Below are 19,536 nucleotides of genomic sequence, written 5' to 3'. Positions count from 1 at the left end.
ATCACACATAGTGATGAGCGGCAGGGGCCATATTCGAATTCGCGATATTTCGCGAATATATACATGAATTCGCTAAATTCGTATATTCGCTATGTTCGTTCTCTCTTTTTTTTTTCCATGCAAAAATTCGTTATGAAATTCCCATAGTGGGCATGCGTGATTATATCTTTCGCCTAAAAGAATGGAGGGATCAGTGTCCTCTGAATGGAAGTGCCGATATTCGCGATAATTTGCATATTCGCGACAATTTGTATATTTGCATATTCGGAAATATTCGCATGTTCACAAAAAAAAAAAAAACGAATATTCATCATTACGAACATATATCACTATATTCTAAATATTCGCAAAATCGCCAAGTGCCGATATTCGTGGTAAAAATTTGCATTTCCAATATTCGCGCTCAACACTAATCACACTAATCTGCTTGTCTTACCTCGTGTCTGTAAGAGTACGTTCACACCAGGGCTCAAGTCCTGTAGGAACTCATGGGAACGGAGCTCCTGCACTTTTTCCACAGCAGGAACGCAGTTCCCATTAGCAGGAGTCCTGCAGGACCAGCCCTTAAAGGGGTACTCTGCCCTTAGACATCGTATCCCCTATCCAAAGTATAGGGGATAAGATGTCTGAACGCGGCCACTAGGGACCCCCGCGATCTCGGCTGTGGCACCCCAGACATCCGGTGCATGGAGTGAAATTCGCTCTGTGCCAAATGACTGGTGAAGGGGGCAGAGGCACGTGACATCATGGCCATGCCCCCTCAATGCAAGTCTATGGGAGGGGGCGTGACGGCCATCATGCCCCCTCCTTTAGACTTGCATTGAGGAGCTGTGGCCACGTCATGAGCCTCCGGCGCTGCACCCAACGCTATAAACGAATGCCGGGTGCAGCAGGGAGATTGCGGGGGTCCCCAGGAGTGGGACCCCTGCGATCAGACATCTTGTCCCCTATCCTTTGGATAGGGGATAAGATGTCTAGGGGCGGAGTACCCCTTTAAGTGGAGTTCCCACACTTTGTTTCCCAGGACTTGACCCCTGGTTCACACATACAGGATCCTGCGCAGATTTGATGCGGAGGATTTGTAACTGCAGATTAGAAACTGTGCTCAGTCATTTAGTTTACATTGAAATCTGCAGCAGAAAATCTGCGTACGTGTGAACGTACCCTAAAGACAGAAGAGACGTACCCTAAAGACAGAGAGAAGTTTGGCGTACGCCATGATAAGCGCCTTCATCATACTCTTTCTCGAAGCAGCTGCTCGGAGGAACTTATGGAATTCCAGCTGTTAGCCCCCAGTTCCTCAATAAGAATAGGGGCCGGGCTTGTGGGATTGTGAAAAAGAGTGAGAGCGTTGGCCGGGCGGGCAATGATGTAGAGCACAGCTGTACACTGCATCCCTGGGATATACAAGCTGGCTGCCTGGATTATAGAGGACCAGACTGAGCTACGGAATACACGAAACTCCAGGACAATGATATAAGGAGAGGTTATGCTGCCAAGGTATTGTAAATTAAGCCGTCACTTTACTGGGGTGTGGACACCATGCCTAGAATCATACAGATCACTCCTAGTATCAACCACTAGCAAATGATAGGAGTTGTAGTTTCAAAGGGGAGTCAATGCAGTTTGTTATTACTATTCCGGGACAACGGACAAGGCAAAACAATAGTCTGACGATTAGGTGGTTTGTTTGCAGATTTTCAGTCTTAGGCTGTGTTCACACCTTATATTTTCATCATTATGTATTTATTTATTTATGTAGCCAAAACCAGGAGTAGAACAAAAGAAAAACTATATTTGGAACCTGATTTGGCTAGAAACGCTGACCGATATCTTACACGTGAAGCCAACCTTGTAATTCTCACGTCAATTAGAGTGTGCAGCGCTGCGGAATCCGTGTGCGCTATATAAATAAAGAATTATTGTTAGTAGCAGAATTATTATGATCTTATTATTATTATTATATTATTTTATTATTATTATATTTTTTTATTATTTATTATGATTTATTATTATTATTATATTATTTTATTATTATTATTATATTTTTTATTATTATTATATATATTTTTTTTTTATTATGATTTTTTTATGATGATTATTATTATTTATGTATTTATTATTATTGTATTATTTAATTATTATGATTTATATTTATTATTATTATTATGATTATTTTTTAATGATTATTATTATTCTTATTAAGGAACTATGAGTCCCAGCATGTCACAGCATGTTTTATATAAGCTTAGAGGAGACCTGAACAAGGCAGCAGCCTCTCATTGTTTACAGATGTAGCAGGGCTGAGTATGTCATTGAACTGTTCCCGTTGTGCGTCACTAGGATGATTTATGGTGTAGCGAGTCTCCATAAGCCACAAAGTTCTGGTTTTGTAATATTCCCTCAATTTTTAAAGCCGTCACTGAGAGGAGATCTTGGGGACAGCTGTTTGCAGGATGTGTATGGTCGTAAGAGAATAGAATCTCCCAAAAACACATGACATATTCCTGCTATGTCAGTGTTTTCCAACCAGGGTGCCTCCAGCTGTTGCAAAACTACAACTCTCAGCATGCCTGGACAGCCTTTGGCTGTCCAGGCATGCTGGGAGTTGTAGTTTTGCAAAAGCTGGAGGCACCCTGGTTGGAAAACTGTGCTATGTTCTAAAATCCACAGACAACCCGTCATATGACCATTGGTTGTGTAAAATAATAAAGCCCAACTCTGCTTCATATTTGAATTCAGTCGGCTAAATTTGTAAACAAACTTTAAATGTTGCTGTTTTTATTTGTCAATATTATTATTAACAGTATTGATTGTATATGACTAAACTTATTACTGGTCTTCCAGTTCTTATTAGCTGCTGAATACTACAGAGGAAATTATTTTCTTTTTGGAACACAGAGCTCTCTGCTGACATCATGACCACGGTGCTCTCTGCTGACACCTCTGTCCATTTTAAGAACTGTCCAAAGTAGGAGAAAATCCCCATAGAAAACATATGCTGCTCTGGACAGTTCCTAAAATGGACAGAGATGTCAGCAGAGAGCACTGTGGTTATGATGTCAGCAGAGAGCTCTGTGGTCATGATGTCAGCAGAGAGCACTATGTTCCAAAAAGAAAATAATTTCCTCTGTAGTATTCCAAAGCTAATAAGTACTGGAAGGATTAAGATTTTTTAATAGAAGTAATTTACAAATCTGTTTAACTTTCTGGCACCAGTTGATTAAAAAAAAAAAAAAAAAAAGTTTTCACCGGAGTACCCCTTTAAGTGATTTCTATTGTAGAATTAGACAAAGATGCTGTTAGTATAAAGGGGACAATAAAGTACTTAAAACATAGAAATAAAAAGCCAAATACTTCCTCAATTTTTTTGCTGTCAGGGCATGCTGGGAGTTGTAGTTTTGCAGCATCTGTTTTGGAGAGAAATTTCTAAGAAATATACACTATGGGGGTTATCCAGAATTAGACGAGCATAGCTTCTTTTTTCCCCCAAAAAAAACAGCGCCACCCATGTCCTCAGGTGGTTTGTGGTATTACATATCAGCTCCATTCACTTCTATAGAACTGAGCTGCAATACCACACACAAACTGAGGACAAGAGTGGCACTGATTGTGGAAGAAAGCAGCAACATTAAGGCTAGGTTCAGTCTACGGAATCTCCGGGCAGAAAATTTCCACCTGGAGATTCCGAGTGCGACCAGCGCCGACTGAATCAGTTGGCGCTAGGACCGTGCGGACACTGCAGTCTCCAATAGACTGCAATGTGTTCCACGAGTATTTCCGCCTGAAGAATGAGCAACGCCTTTCTTCAGGCGGAAATTTCCAAGCGAATTTTAGGTTCACAAATTCCGCTTCACAAATTTCCGAAGTGTGAATTTGTGAACGGAAACCCATTCACTCTACAGTACATTTTCGCAAACGGAATTTCTGCCTGCAATTTCAAAGCGGAATTGCAGGCGGAAAATTCCATAGTGTGAACCTAGCCTAAAAGGGGTTATCCAGGATAAGACAAATACAGCTGCTTTCTTTCAACAAACAGCGCCACCTCTTTCCTCAGGTGGTGTGTGGTATTGTGACTCAGCTCCATTCACTTTAATAGAGTTGAGCTGCAATACCACAAAGACTGAGGACAAGAGTGGCACTGTTTCAGGAAGAAAGCAGCAACATTAAAAGGGGTTATCCAGGATTAGACAAACATAGCTGCTTTCTTCCAAAAAAAACAGCACCACATTTGTCCTCAGGTGGTTTGTGATATTACAACTCGACTCTATTCACTTTAATAATACTGATCTGCAATACCACACACAAACTGAGGACAAGAGGGGAGATGTTTCTAGAAGAAGGCATCTATGTTTTTCTAATTCTAGATAACCCCTTTAAGCCAAACTGTGAGACGCCTTATTACCGCGTAGCTAATGATGTTGCAATGACATTTGTTATATATCGCCATCAATCTAAAGCATAATAACAATGTAGACTTCTAAACAAGGCTGCTATAAAATAATATAGTACGTCCACTGTTTACAAATAATTTATAGACATGATAAGGGCCATATTTACAGCGCCACCCAGGAGGGGGCAGCAAAACGATCAAAAGTATTTATCATTTTGTTTCACACCCTTAAAGGGGTACTCCACTGGAAATAAATTCTTTAAAAATCTGCTGGTGTCAGAAAGTCAAACAGATTTGTAAATAACTTCTATTTAAAAATCTGAATCCTTCCAGTACTTATCAGCTGCTGTATAATACAGAGGAAGTTCTTTTCTTTTTTAATTTCTTTTCTGACCACAGTGCTCTCTGCTGACACCTCTGACCGTATCAGGAACTGTCCAAAGCAGGAGAGGTTTGCTGTGGGGATTTGCTTTTACTTTGGACGGTTCCTGACATGGACAGAGGTGTCAGCAGAGAGCACTGTGGCCAGATAGAAAGGAAATTCAAAAAGAAAAAAACTTCATGTGGAGCATACAGCAGCTGTTAAGTACTGGAAGGATTACATTTTTTAAATAGAAGTACGGTAATTTACAAATCTGTTTAATTTTCGGCCAACAGTTGCATCCAGTCCTTAAGGACCCATGGCGTAAATGTGCGCCCGTGGGAATTTTGGTCTTCGCTGCTCGCCTGGCGGGGACCAGACTGGGATGCCTGCTGAAGTCATTGCAAAGCTACAACTCCCAGCATGCCCACACAGCAGTTTTCTGTCTGGGCATGCTGGGATTTGTAGTTTTGCAACATCTGGAGGGCCACAGTTTGGAGATCACTGTGCGGTGGTCTCTAAACCGTAGCCCTCTAAATCTTGCAAAACTACAACTCCCAGCATGCACGAACAGCAAACTGAAAGTTGTAGGTGTGTGACTCCAGCTGTTGCATAACTACATCTCCCAGCATGCCCTTTGGCGATCAGTACATGCTTGAAGTTATAGTTTTGAAACAGCTGGAGGCACACTGGTTTGAAAATACTGAGTTAGGTAACAGAACCTAACTCAAGGTTTTCCAATCAGTGTGCCTCCAGCTGTTGCAAAACTACAACTCCCAGCATGCACAGTCTGTCAGTGCATGCTGGGAGTTGTAGTTTTGCAACAGCTGGAGGTTTGCCCCCCATGTGAATGTACAGGGTACATTCCCACAGGGTGGGGGGTTAAGTGAGTTTCCAGGCTTCAAATTTGAGCTGCTGCTAATTTTCTGCCACAGCTCTAGAAACAGCTGGAGGCACCCTGATTTGGAGTCACTGGTGTAGAATTTTTTTGGTAGTGGAGACAATTGTAATGCTTGCATCCGGTCCACCCCTATGCAAATCCATAATTTGGGCCTCAAATGCGCATGGAGCTCTCTCTTTTCGGAGCCCTGTCGTATTTCAAGGAAACAGTTGAGGGACACATATGGGGTATTTCTGTACTTGGGAGCAATTGCATTACACATTTTGGGGGTCCTTTTCTCCTTTTACCTATTATGAAAAGGAAAAGTTGGGGTCTACACCAGCATATTAGTGTAAAAAAAAATTAAACTTTTTACACTAACATGCTGGTGTTGCCCCATACTTTTCATTTTCACAAGAGGTAAAAGGAAAAAAAGACCCCAAAAATTTGTAACACAATTTCTCCTGAGTACAGAAATACCCCATATGTGGGCGTAAAATGCTCTGTGGGCACACAACCAGGCTCAGGAGTGAGAGCGCACTATGTACATTTGAGGCTTAAATTGGTGATTTGCACAGGGGTGGCTGATTTTACAGCAGTTCTGACATAAACGCAAAAAAAATTTATACCCATGTGTGACCCCATTTTGGAAACTACACTCCTCACAGAACTTAACAAGGGGTATAATGAGCCCTAAAACCCCACAGGTGTTTGACAAACTTTTGTTAAATTTGGATGGGAAAATGAAAAAAAATGTAATAATTTGTAACCCCATTTCTTCTGAGTAAGAAGATACCCCATATGTGGATGTGAAGTGCTCTGCAGGCACACTACAATGCTCAGAAAAGAAGGAGCGCCATTGGGCTTTTCGAGAGAAAATTTGTCCAGAATTGAAGGCCACGTGTGTTTACAAAGCCCCCATAATGCCAGATCTGTCAGACACCTGTGGGGCGTAAATGTTCATTGTACCCCTTATTACATTATGTGAGGAGTGTAATTTCCAAAATGGGGTCACATGTGGGGGGAGCACATGTGACCCCATTTTGGAAACTACACCCCTCAGAGAATGTAATAAGGGGTGCAGTGAGCATTTACGCCCCACAGGTGTCTGACAGATTTTTTTAACAGTCGTCCGTAAAAATGAAAAATTAAATTTTTCATTTGCACAGCCCACTGTTCCAAAGATCTGTCAAACGCCAGTGGGGTGTAAATGCTCACTGCACCCCTTATTAAATTCTATGAGGGATGTAGTTTCCAAAATGGGGTCACATTTGTGTGTGTGGCGGGGGGGGGTCCACTGTTCTGGCACCATGCAGGCTTTGTAAATGCACATGGCCCCCGACTTCTATTCCAACCAAATTCTCTTTCCAAAAGCTCAATGGTGCACCTTCTCTTCTGAGCATTGAAGTTCGCCCGCAGAGCACTTTACATCCATATATGGGGTATTTCCATACTCAGAAGAATTGGGTTCACAAATTTTGGGGGGATTTTTCTCCTATTACCCCTTGTAAAAATGTGAAATTTGGGGTAAAACCAGCATTTTAGTGACATTTTTAAATTTTATTTACACATTCGATTTTAACGAAAAGTCGTCAAACACCTGTGGGGTGTTAAGGCTCACTGGACCCCTTATTACGTTCCTTGAGGGGTGTAGTTTCCAAAATAGTAGGACATGTGTTTTTTTTTTTTTTTTTTTGCTGAATGGGACATGCGCCCCAAAAACCATTTCAGCAAAATTTGCTTTCCAAAAGCCAAATGTGACTCCTTCTCTTCTGAGCATTGTAGTTCACCAGCAGAGCACTTGACATCCACACATGGGGTATTTTGATACTCAGAAGAAATGGGGTTACAAAGTTTGCGGGGCATGTTTTTCCTATTACCCCTTGGGGTAATCAAACTTTCTGAATGTCAGTTTGAATACTTGAGTTTCTTTAATGGGGTCATTTATGGGGTATTTCTCATAGAATGGCACCTCGAATCCATTTCATACGTAAAGTGATACTCCAGTAGAAAACATTTTTTTTTTAAATCAACTGGTGCCAGAACGTTAAACAGATTTGTAAATTACTTCTATTAAAAAATCTTAATCCTTCCAGTACTTTTTAGCAGCTGTATGCTACAGAGGAAATTATTTTCTTTTTGAATTTCTTTTTTGTCTTGACCACAGTGCTCTCTGCTGACACCTGATGCCATGTCAGGAACTGTCCAGAGCAGCATAGGTTTACTATGGGGATTTTCTCCTGCTCTGGACAGTTCCTGATACGGCATCAGGTGTCAGCAGAGAGCACTGTGGACAAGACAAAAAATGAAATTCAAAAAGAAAAGAATTTCCTCTGTAACATACAGCTGCTAAAAAGTACCTAAGGGGTTAAAAGCAGCTGTGTTTGTCTATGCCTGGATAACCTCAATAATATAGCTGCTTTTTACCAAAAACAGCACCACTCTTGTCTTCAGTTTGTGTGTGGTATTGCTGTTCAGTTCTATTGAAGTGTATGGAGGCAAGTTGTAATCTATCTACCTTGTATTGGCAAACTGTAATGTGGGAATATGTCACCTCTGTAATAAAGAGTATCTACTGCAGTGTTCTCCAACCAATGTGCCTCCAGCTGTTTCAAAGCTACAACTTCAAGCATGCCTAGACATCCGTTGGCTGTCTGGGCATGCTAGAAGTTGTAATTTTGCAACAGCTAGAGGCACCCTGGTTGGAAATTGATAATCTATAGTATAAGATATTCTTGGCATGTCAGTGTTTCCCACCCATAGTGCCTCCAGCTGTTGCAAAACTACAACTTCCAGCATGCCAGAAGTTGTAGTTTTGCAACAGCTGGAGGCACCCTGCTTGGAAAACGCTGATCTACAGTATAAGATATTCATGGTATAATGCTGTTACATTCCCCGAATAACAATGTGAACATCTATTCCTGGTGTATTACAAGGACATCTGATTGGTTAAGAGGCACCAAGTGGGCACGCCTGCTACTCCTTCCAGCATACAGGTGTTGCCAAACAGACCGGGAGGCGCCATAGCTAGCATATGCCATGCACCTCTGAGCGGCGCGATTTAGGAAGCACAATGCCCGGACACCTAATAGCTGCTCTTCATGTAATAGTGGTCATGCTCTGTAAGTATTCGAAAGAGAAAAAAAAAAGTTCAAAGAATCATTGAAAAGTATAGCATTTAGTCTCAGGACGCCCACATGCCAATTCGGTCCAGCTTTTCAAGATCAGGCTGAAATGGAAAATCTTAGAAGTCATCGCTGCCCTGAGTTAAATATTTATTTTAGGGAATGATAGGAGATAAAGACTAATAGTGTTCTTCATTTTAGTGCATTTGCCTTTTGAGCAGGCCAGAAGCTTAAAAAAAAAAGGAAAAAAAAAAAAGGAAAAAAAATGCTGGCTGTTAACTGACGGGAAAAAATCCCAGTGTTATTACCCAATATGGATGACAAAACATTGTAGCCTGTGTGGGAAAGTGGATCATATCCAATGTCTGGAATCGTTTATCTTCTGCTAAAGTCATAAGGACGACTGCTTTATGTATTTCACCAAAATTCCTACTGATTACTTCTATTTACTCGTGATCTGGGAAAGGAGCGGGGACAGGCAGAATTGGAAGCGAAAGGATAAACATCGCACTTTGTAAGAACCGCAAAGAGGAACGAGAAAATTAACGTCCTAAACAAGAGGAGAAAATATGTTTGTAGAAAAGACCGAAGCGCTCGCTGAAGGCAGGGCTGGAAAACGGGAATTTTATAGGTGTCGTTTTTAATTTATTGGCTGCGTCTACTTAGTAGGATGGGTTCCTATAATGCCGCGCGCCATATTAGCTGTGGGATTGCATAATCAATTGGGTTAATAGGGCAATCTCCCCTCTGGTAGAGTATTCTATACAACACCCTAAGGCCACGTTTACATGGCTTAAAATGTGCGGAATGCCTGCCCGGTAAACACTGGTGGATATTCCACACATATGCTTGTTTCAGCAACACTAAGACTGCTGGAAAGGTGCCATCTTTATAGACGGCAATGCATTTCAGCTGTCACGCCCCCTCCCATAGACTTGTCACGCCCTCTCCCATAGACTTGCATTGAGGAGTCATGACAGCACCATCTTCCGTCCCCGTGGTCGGGATGGTATTAGCCTGAGGGCCTCCAGCGGTTCCGGAAGCCGTTACAGGTGGGTGCCGCATGGTAGAATGCGGGGGTCCCCAGCAGCGGGACCCCTGCGATCAGACATCTTATCCCCTATCCTTTGGATAGGGGATAAGATGTCTAGGAGCGGAGTACCCCTTTAAATTAATGGGACTCTGCTGCAGCAGAATTTCTGAGCAGAATATTCCTGCAGAATTCCACTTGAAAATATAGTTGTAGAAACATAGCCTAAATGTGTAAGAATTACATAGAAGAGAATAGAAAAAGGGTCTGCTTTGTTATTCTTTTGTTTGTTTGTTTTTTAAGAAACAGTGCCACTTATATCCATGGTCTGTTTGAGTATTGCATCTCAGCCCTTTGAAAGTGAGAGAGAAATTAAAGGCCATTTAAATAGAAAATTGTATTTCAGTAGGACTGGCCAAATGTTTGTCTATGGGAGGGGTGGGCTCTAAAACTCCCCCAATGATATCAGGGAGAGAACGTTCAAGAATGTTGGATTTTAAATACTCAGAACTGGTCAGAGCACAACTGACCCCGCCAGGTCCCGATGGATCCTATTAACTTGAATTTTACAGGAGTTCAATGGAGAAAAAAATAGGACATGCAGCATTTTTTTTCTCCACCAGTTCAATTTACCAGAGCACAACGGCAGTCTAAATGAGCCTTAAGCCCCATCAGAGGAGTCTGGCAGCGGCTTAAATCTCCTATCTCCTTTGAATGCTTAGCCGAGCCAAACTGTAATGTGCATGGAGAGATCGGAAGACAGCGGTTTGTTAAGCCAACAGCTATCGCATGTGTGTGTGTGAGTTTTGGGTCACACTACAGAATCTCCCTCTGCTGCTGGCTCGCCAAAACCCTTTGGCACTAGGACCACACGGACATTGACAGCAATGTAGTCTGCGCTGAATTCCACCAAGAAAATAAACATGTTCATTCTTCCAGCAGGTCCAGAGTCCAGAATTTTCATTGCATAATTATCTGTCGAATTCTCAGCAGCATCCTATTGAAAACAAAAGGAGGCTGCTTCACCAGAATTTCCAAGCAGAATTTCTAAGCAGAATTCTACTTGGCAATTCTGAAGTGTGAATGTACCCTTAGTGCCCTTTTACAGGGGAAGATGAATTGCTCATATAAGTGCCAAACAGAATAGGAAGTCGACCACTTTCATTTCACTTTCCAATTGTAAAGAGGGGTGTGATCTTGTGATCGTTCTCACTACTATAGTAATGAGTGTAAAGTTCTTCCTGTTGTGCTGTGCGTTGCGGTAATATGTGTCATATGGCAGCTCTCTTGGGTATGCTGAATGGCTGAGAGGGTCATTGAAGCAGAGGACATAGTTCACAGCCCCCCTCCCCGATTAGTTCTCTGTTTAGAAGGCTGTTATTGTGGGGAATTGTACATAGTTGTCCTGGGCATAGGTTCCTTTAAAGGGGTACTCCACCCCTAGACATTTTATCCCCTATCCAAAGGATAGGGGATACGATGTCTGATCATGGGGGTCCTGCCACTGGGACCCCCACGATCTCTGTGCAGCACTCGGCGTTCTTTTAGAACGCTGGGTGTAGGCGGCGGGGGGTCGTGACATCATGGCCACACCACTTGTGATGTCACACCATGCCCCCTCAATCCAAGTCTATGGGAGGGGGCGTGATGGGTAAGCCACTTTACAGCTTCTTGAGGCCAGTCTAAGGCTGTCCATACACATTTGAAAAGCATCAACTGAACCCACGGAATATGACCAGCCGATAATCCAATGTGTATGGGGGCCTCCCAACTCTCCCTCAATGATAGATGTCAAGGGAACACCCTGCTCTGAACTGACGAGGGGCAAACACCCTGAAACAGGTGTCTGCAGATGGCTTTTCGGCCTTTTGGCTAAGATCTAGCGTAGTACCTTTCCCGTTAGTTGTCGGTGTTGAAGACCACCAAGGCTGGTGAACCACACAGAATGGTGCAGGTATATCGAGGTCAGCTGTATGTCCGGGCAGCGGGCCTGAAGCAACCTGTCTTCTGGATCTTGCCCTAAGGTTCGGGTAGGGTAAGAGCCAAGGTGCAGTGCAGTGGTGACCCCAGGGTGCCAGAACTCACTTGGGAGTAGTGACCCCACTTGACTGATGGCACGTAGCATGCACTTTGGCCCTGATTTACTAAGAGTGTTGTGTAGTTTTCTTTGTGGGTTTTAATTCCCTACAATTTTTTTCCACGGTATTTACTAAGGTTTCCCTACAATTTGCTCTTTTTTTTTTACACATGTTCTGATCTGTCTGGTTTTCCTCAGCTCAAATCCACCACATTTTCTGTGGAAACCTTATTAAATATGTCGTTTTTTTTTGTGAAAATGGCCTTTACGAACAGCCACGCCCCTTTTTTTGGGGTTATCAAAGTAAAATGGAGAGTTGGTCTAGTTTTTTTCAATTCTGATGTAGACAGATTTTCTGGCGCAGAACCCGAGAATAAATGTCGGCTTTACAATAGTAAATCGGGGCCTTTATGTCTCACTCTTCGGAGCACTCACCTCTAGAGTTCCGGCCTTCTGGCTGTTGATCAGCAGAGAAATTTTTATAGATCCGGCCGGATGTCCGGGCAGTATCACACTGTGCACATCCGCTTATTTATTCTTTATGTTTTGTCACTGTGCTCATGTTTGTGTTCTTTTCATGTACACTAGGATTTGGTCAGTGTGTGGTAGCCCTTCGAGGGTGTCCCTCCTGAACCTTGCAGGTGCCTTTTGGCCCGGAGGTGAAGGGTTTGGTTTGTTGGGGGCCTCTCTCCTTTCAGAGATGGACCACATCCTCGTGCATGGTTTTTTGCGTGAACACTTGCACTTGGGTGACTTGAGAGAACGTACCTCGACTCTTTTCAAGCAAAAAAAAAAAAAAAGACATGTCAAGTGATAAAAGGCTTTTTAGATCAATTCTGCCTGATCCTTTTGTTTTTAGGGATATAGGGGGAGATTTATCATTGCTTTTAGAGAATTTTTTTGTCTATGTTCAGGTGCAGTTCAGGCGCAGTTCAGGCGCAAGCAGCATATTTTGAAACTTTTCTGCGCCTTTTGATATAGACAGTTTCACTCTTTTTGCCTACCCATAGAACTTTTTCTTTATGACCATGCAGTAATCACGTATTTATCATTTGCGACTTTTGTCAAAGGTCGCTATTTTGTGCGCAAAGTTAAATTTTTAGGCGCAAAGCTACACCACCAACCAGTAGGCATGAGAATAATTTCTACCTTCCACAATTCAACCTTTAACCCCTTCCCGCAGAATCCCGTCTATAGACGGCGGATTGCACAGGTCCTTCGCGCATTCCGCCGTCCATGGACGGCATTTAGTTAACCCGGCGATGCACGGCATCGCACCGGTTAACTGGCAGAAGTTCCACTGTTACCAGCCCAATAGCTGATAACTTATACCGATATTCCGGTATAAGTTATCGGCTATTTCTCCCCCCTCCCCCCTCAGAAGCCGCTGCAGATCAATGATTTAAAGCGGGCGCTTTAAATCAATGAACTGCACGGGCTTTAGCGGGGCCAGAGACCACCGCCCGCTTCTCTCCCCCTGCCTGTCCTGGGTCCTCCCTAGTCCAACCACCACCGCCGCTGCCCCATTGCCTCCCCCACCCCCAGTTTTATAATTACCTGTTCCCGGGGTCCGCGCTACTTCTGGCTCTGGCAGCGTCCTGAGCTGTCACTGTGCGCACTGACGGTGACGTCGCGTTGAGGACGTCACTCGTCATTGCGCTGCGCATGACGCCGCAGGAGCCAGAAGTAGTGCGGACCCCGGGAACAGGTAATTATAAAACCGGGGATGGGGGAGGCAATGGGGCAGAAGCATCAGAGGCAGCAGTGTAGATCGTCACTAATCTTTGCTGCTGCTTCTAGGAGTTTCAAAACTACAACTCCCAGCATGGCCAGACAGCCTTTGGCTGTCTGGACATGCTGGGAGTTTTAGTTTTGCAACATCTGGAGGGCCACAGTTTGGAGACCACTGTGTAGTGGTCTCCAATCTGTGCTCTTCCAGATGTTGCAAAACTAGAACTCTCAGCATGCCCAGACAGTCCAGGCATGCTGGGAGTTGTAGTTCTGTAACATCTGGCCCTGCAGCATGCCAGCATGCCTAGGCTTGGAGTTGAAGTTTTGCAAGATCTGGAGGGCCACAGTTTGGAGACTACTACACAGTGGTCCCCAATCTGTTCTCCTCCAGTTGTTGAAAAACTAAAACTCCCAGCATGCCCTTCGGCTGTCTGGGCATGCTGGGAGTTGTAGTTTTGCAACAACTGGAGTCACACTGTCTGGGGAACATTATCTGTTTTCTAACTCAATGTTTCCCAACCCGTGTGCCTCCAGCTGTTGCAAAACTATAACTGCCAGCATGCACTGACAGACCATGCATGCTGGGAGTTTTAGTTTTGCAACAGCTGGAGGCACATGGGTTGGGAAACACTGAGTTATGTAACAAACTCTGTGTTGTGCAACCAGTGTGCCTCCAGCTGTTGCATAACTACAACCTCCAGCATGCACGGACAGCCAAAGGGCATGCTGAAAGTTATAGCAGTGTGTCTCCAGCTGTTACTTAACTACAAGTCCCAGCATGCCCTTCTGTCACTGTATGCTGAGAATTGTAGTTTTGCAACAGCTGGAGGTTTTCCCGGCTATGCGCTGACAAGTACTTGCCAATGTATGGCCAGTATTTGTCGGTGCTTTCGCATACCAATGCTCAACCCGTGGTGTACCCCTATGGGTACGTGTACCACGGCTTGGGAACCCAGGCCTCTGGTTGTTGGTCTGACTTTTTTTTAGAAAAGGTGTATGTTAGACAACTTTTCCCACTAAAGGAGAGCTGCACCTTATTAACCCCTTAAGGACCAAGGGCGTACAGGTACGCCCTTGGCCCTGCTCTCCTGATATAACGCGGGGTTACACAGTAACCCCGCGTCATATCACGGCGGGCCTGGCGTCATAGTGAAGCCGGGACCCGCCTCTAATAGCGCGCAGCGCCGATCGCGGCGCCGCGCGCTATTAACCCTTTAGCCGCGCGCTCAGAGCTGAGCCGCGCGGCTGAAAGTGAAAGTGAAAGTGGCCGGCTAGCTCAGTCGGGCTGTTCGGGATAGCCGCGGCTAATCGCGGCATCCCGAACAGCTTACAGGACAGCGGGAGGGCCCCTACCTGCCTCCTCGCTGTCCAATCGCCGAATGACTGCTCAGTGCCTGAGATCCAGGCATGAGCAGTCATGCGGCAGAATCGTTGATCACTGGTTTCTTATGAGAAACCAGTGATCAATGATGAAGATCAGTGTGTGCAATGTTATAGGTCCCTATGGGAGCTATAACACTGCAAAAAAAAAAGTGAAAAAAAAAATTCATAAAGATCATTTAACTCCTCCCCTATTAAAAGTTTGAATCACCCCCCTTTTCCAATAAAAAAAAAAATGTCCGAATTATAAAAATATATCATTAATTAAACCGCTCGGTCAATGGCGTGCGCGCAAAAAAATTCCAAAGTCCAAAATAGTGCATTTTTGGTCACTTTTTATATAATTTAAAAATGAATAAAAAGCGATCAATAAGTCCTATCAATGCAAAAATGGTACCGTTAAAAACTTCAGATCACGGCGCAAAAATTAGTCCTCATACTGCCCCATACACGGAAAAATAAAAAAGTTATAGGGGTCAGAAGATGACAATTTTAAACGTATTAATTTTCCTGCATGTAGTTATGATTTTTTCCAGAAGTACGACAAAATCAAACCTATATAAGTAGGGTATCATTTTAACCGTATGGACCTACAGAATAAATATAAGGTGTAATTTTTACCGAAAAATGTACTACGTAGAAACAGAAGCCCCCAAAAGTTACAAAACGGCGTTTTTTTTTTCAATTTTGCCTCACAATGATTTTTTTTTCCGTTTCACCGTAGATTTTTGGGCAAAATGACTGACATCATTACAAAGTAGAATTGGTGGCGCAAAAAATAAGCCATCATATGGATTTTTAGGTGCAAAATTGAAAGAGTTATGATTTTTTAAAGGCAAGGATCAAAAACCGAAAATGCAAAAACGGAAAAACCCCCGGTCCTTAAGGGGTTAATCATTACGCTGCACGTTATTGATGAATAAGGCGCACGCTAGTCAAAGTATAGACAAAAATTGAAAATTTGGAAATTTGATCTAAAATAGACATTTCTTGATAAATCTCCCCCATTGGCCATCACCAGAGGAGTCTAGCATCAGCTTTATGGGAGAGGATCAGGAGACCTATCTGTCAGTCAATAGTTATCTATGTATGGCCAGCCTTAGAAATCTAGTGCAATATATTTATCGAATTCTTATTACCTACATTCCTGTTCGGTGAACGGACTATACTCCACTCCAGACCCAATATTCAGTAGTTGATGCTTAGTGAATTAACCATTGTAGTTCATGACCCTCACAAGATCTGATGACTACATGGTGTCCGTACAGCCGAGCTGAGTAATCTACAAACAATACAGCCTTGTGGAGGCATTCTCCTAGATTGATCTCTGATTGATGAGATGATATGATGACCGGAAAGAACAAGATGTGAAAGAACACCCTGTACAATCTATCGCAGCACAATATAAAACAATAGACCATTGACATTTACAATATAGGTTTATGGAGTTCACGCTTTGTGTCATTCATGTTACAATATGTTGGATGACATCAGACAGTAAGGGCTCGTTCACACAGCCGCCTGCTCCCATCCAAAAATGCCCGTCATGCAACCCGTTTGATCATTTTGCAAACGGGTTGTAAAGGGCTGTAAACGAATCCCATTGATCTCAATGGGATTTTTTTTACAATCCTTTTTCACCCGTTTGCACCTGTTTCCTTCCTGTTCCGTTTTTTTTTTACGGGGAAAAAACGTTGCATGCAGTATTTTTTCTCCCGTCAAAAATAACGGCATGGAAACGGATATTAAAAATGTAACATTAAAGTCTATGGCAAACGGATGAGCATATAATGTCATCCGTTTGCACCCAGTTTTTAATATCCATTTTTCAACCGTTATTACTTCTGAGCATGCTCAGAAGGAGGGAAATCAGCAAACTCTTGCTGTGCTGTGGGACTACTACTACTCCCATCATGGAACAGACTTGTTTCCTTGATGGGAGTAGTAGTTTCCAGGTTGTGGGAGTCTGTGGAGGCTAGATTAGTGCTTGTACTACTACCCCCATCATGGAACAGAGTCTGTTCCATGTTGGGGGTAGTAGTACAGGGGCTGAGGGATTGATCGCACTGGGTCTCACATCTGAGACCCCATGCAATCAAAAGTTATTAACCAGGGGAGTGGGCGGCATGGTCCGCGCACCGCAACCCTCCGATGTAGATCGTGTTGTGTGTTCTACTTTCATTTTCAAATACCCTGCCTGGAGCCCTGAATGGCCAGCACCGAGGGGCCATTCAGGGCTCCTGCTGGGTTTTTAAGGTCATTATTACAGGATTGTAATGTTGCACTACACTGCGCTGCGTTCCCCGGCTGCCCTGATGCACTGCAAGAGGACAAGATCTATAGGTAGCGCAGCAGTGGGCAATATACATAGCTAGTGCAGTGGGGGTCCAGACATATAGCACAATATGTACAATGCCCCCCCCCCCCTTTCCCCCCAACCTGATACAGTGGTCCCTCAACTTACAATGGCCTCAACATACAATAGTTTCAACATACAATGGTCTTTTCTGGACCATCGTAAGTTGAAACCAGACTCAACATACAATGCTACAGACAGTCCAGATCTGTGAAACGTGTCAATGGCCGGAAGAACCGACCAATCAGAATGGGCATTCACTAGTAAAACCCCTGTATTACTGAAGTGTATGCACTGACTGGTGTCTGGTAGCGCCCCCTACAGTACAGGGAGGTATTACATGTTCTGTACACTTTACCTGTGCCAGGGTTAGCTGCTCCTTTGGACACCAGGTGAGGGCGACTCCATTACTTTTTTAGGACATTGTGTGTACCCCGAAGAAGCTCCTGTCCTCTACATAGACCAGTGTTTCCCAAGCAGGGTGGCCCCAGCTGTTTCAAAACTACAACTCCCAGCATGCCCGGACAGCCTTTGGCTGTCCGGGCATGCTGGGAGTTGTAGTTTTGCAACAGCTGAAGGCTCCCTGCTTGGTAAACACTGACATAGACAGTGATTTACAGCTCCCAGCAGATCTTTCTTACTTTTATATGTAAGGATTTGCTTTATCTATATTAGTTATCTACTTATTTTTCTTTAATTCTCACTTTTTCCTATTTTTGGATGACATTTTGGTGCCTTTAGAACCAATTACCAGGTTTCCATAGAGTTCTGGTCTCAACATACAATGGTTTCAACATACAATGGTCGTCCTGGAACCGATTAATATCGTAACTTGAGGGACCACTGTACTAGCAAGGTGTACCTAATAAATTGGTTAGTGAGTGTATATTGTATCCGGTTTGCCAATCCACCACCAACCTAACATATATGGAGAAGACCCTTCGGCAAAGACCACTGCCTGCAGTATAAGACATAGGACAGGTTTGTTTATTCTGCCCTCACTTTGTTTCTGTAATGATAAGTTGTGCCAATAGTGTCTGGCAACCTCTTCTTTTAGTATTAACATGCCCATTCTGCTGGGTTGAATATGCTTTTAATGGGCAACTGGCAATCTCAATTGTTTTGAACAATATTTTTTTATGTCTTGGACGTTACTATTGCTTGTGTTGTCTGTCGTAAACCTTAAGATATTTCCATTCTTGCACGGATGTACACCCTGTAAAGAACACCAGATAATGGACATGATAGATAGTTTCCAACACATTTATTTCAGGAAGAGCGACCGGGAGTTCGCAGAATGTCACTTAGGATTTGGAAACGGCTCGGGTCTGATTAATACCACGAAAATATTTAGTTTGTGTTGTTTAAGCCGAGGTCCACGAAATGTAGGGAGCTGGTCTCAGTTATGTCAGAATCCATGTTTCTTACTACAGGCTTCTAACGGTTCAGAGTTTCATTTATTTACTATTGTTACTTGTGGTCTTGTGATATCTCTAACAATAATGCAAAAATAGTTTATATTTACATGCCATTACAATCATTTACAAAGATAACACAAACCTAAAACTTTAGAGACTTGTAAAAAATCAACACGACAGAGGCAATTTTAAGGGTTTTTTTTTTTTTTTTTTTTTATCCATAGACGTACAAGTTCCACTCTTAGTATCTCTTGCCTTGGAGGACTCAATGCGACCAAGTATTAATTTTCTTTGAATGGACATCATGTAATACCACATTTCTCCTATAGTGGCCTCTGTAGGAGAAATGTGCAGCTGCATGAAGGTTTCTCCGGGAATAACATTTGCTTGCCAGGGCTTTAGCTGTCAGAATCATGGTTATTAGTTGATCAACGGTGAGTGGTTAGATAGGAGTTTGTCTACACAGAAATAATTAATTATTAGGGTACGTTTACATGTACAGGATCTGCTGCATATTTTTGCTACATATTTTCTACAGCTGATTTTGCTACCTATTGAAATTAACCCCTTAAGGACTCAGCCCATTTTGGCCTTAAGGACTCAGACAATTTAATTTTTACGTTTTCATTTTTTCCTCCTCGCCTTCTAAAAATCATAACTCTTTTATATTTTCATCCACAGACTAGTATGAGGGCTTGTTTTTTGCGCGACCAGTTTTCCTTTGTAATGACATCACTCATTATATCATAAAATGTATGGCGCAACCAAAAAACACTATTTTTGTG

The 19,536-nt window shown here is 43.1% G+C and overlaps 1 protein-coding gene across 9 annotated transcripts in view; it reads left to right on the top strand.

Annotated features, from left to right (window-relative positions):
* Positions 1–19,536, top strand: part of STARD13 (StAR related lipid transfer domain containing 13) — a 508,748-nt gene that overhangs the window by 401,075 nt on the left and 88,137 nt on the right. Inside the window, exon 1 of one of the 9 annotated variants that reach the window (XM_056561906.1) lies at positions 1,348–1,500. The exons of the other annotated variants lie outside the window; for them this stretch is intronic. The gene's annotated coding sequence lies outside the window, so the exon portion shown is untranslated. Of the gene's footprint in view, positions 1–1,347; positions 1,501–19,536 lie in introns of those variants that run through there. 9 annotated transcript variants of the gene reach the window in all.

Source organism: Hyla sarda, chromosome 2 (assembly GCF_029499605.1).
Source record: "Hyla sarda isolate aHylSar1 chromosome 2, aHylSar1.hap1, whole genome shotgun sequence".
Taxonomy (NCBI): domain Eukaryota; kingdom Metazoa; phylum Chordata; class Amphibia; order Anura; family Hylidae; genus Hyla; species Hyla sarda.
This window is presented reverse-complemented; position numbering and strand designations above follow the sequence as displayed.